General features: G+C 38.3%; 1 protein-coding gene across 1 annotated transcript in view; it reads left to right on the top strand.

Moving 5' to 3' along the window:
* LOC104982241 (tenomodulin-like) overlaps window positions 1-692 on the top strand; it is a gene marked incomplete at its 3' end in the record, with an annotated part of 11,376 nt that overhangs the window by 9,531 nt on the left and 1,153 nt on the right. The gene's annotated exons all lie outside the window — the stretch shown is intronic.

Genomic DNA, 692 nt, shown 5'->3' with positions numbered 1-692 from the left:
AACAACAACAACGTAACACGTCCTCAATTATAAGCAATGGGCTTGTTAATAGACTGGGATATTCTATGGGCCTTAGAAAGAGGACGGTCTCTTTTAGAGGTTAGCAGAGAGTCTGGGGTTTTGTTTCAACCATTCAGGAGTAACCTGATATTTAGCTTTGCCAAGGTGCTCTTCTTGGAAGATACCATATTACATAGTGCATATTACAATTCATGGTTATTAAATTCTATATGCAGGAGAACCTGAAGACTTAAAGTCAGCTGAATCGAGTTTGGAAAAGAGAATTCAGTAATAAACTGAATAGATTTTGTTAGCCCATAACAGAGAAGGTTAGGGGAAGGCAGTAAATGTTTCCTGGAGTTTAAAGGGCAAAAGGAAGCAGTTGAGGTCTGGGTAAGACTTTTACTTAATATTCGCCAAAGACAATGGTCTTCAGTGCTTAAAAAGGACATAACCAAGACTGGTAAGGCAATATTAAATCTCTTGGTAGATAAGGAGATAAAGAGCAATACCTAAGCATTCTAAATCTGTTCAAATCTCTTTCTCAGCCCTACTGAATTTCACAGGAAGAAAGTGGGTGACCTTTGAGTACTTAGAAAGGGAAGTGGCAGTTTAAAGAAGCAGTAGAGGTCTTTGGCGGTTCCTTTTCTTACCATAAGGGAAAAACACCTTATAGACTGCTTTGCAAAATA

Source organism: Bison bison, unplaced genomic scaffold (assembly GCF_000754665.1).
Source record: "Bison bison bison isolate TAMUID 2011002044 unplaced genomic scaffold, Bison_UMD1.0 scf7180017860036, whole genome shotgun sequence".
Taxonomy (NCBI): domain Eukaryota; kingdom Metazoa; phylum Chordata; class Mammalia; order Artiodactyla; family Bovidae; genus Bison; species Bison bison.
Note: the sequence above shows the minus strand (reverse complement) of the source record. Positions and strands in the feature narration are given on the sequence as shown.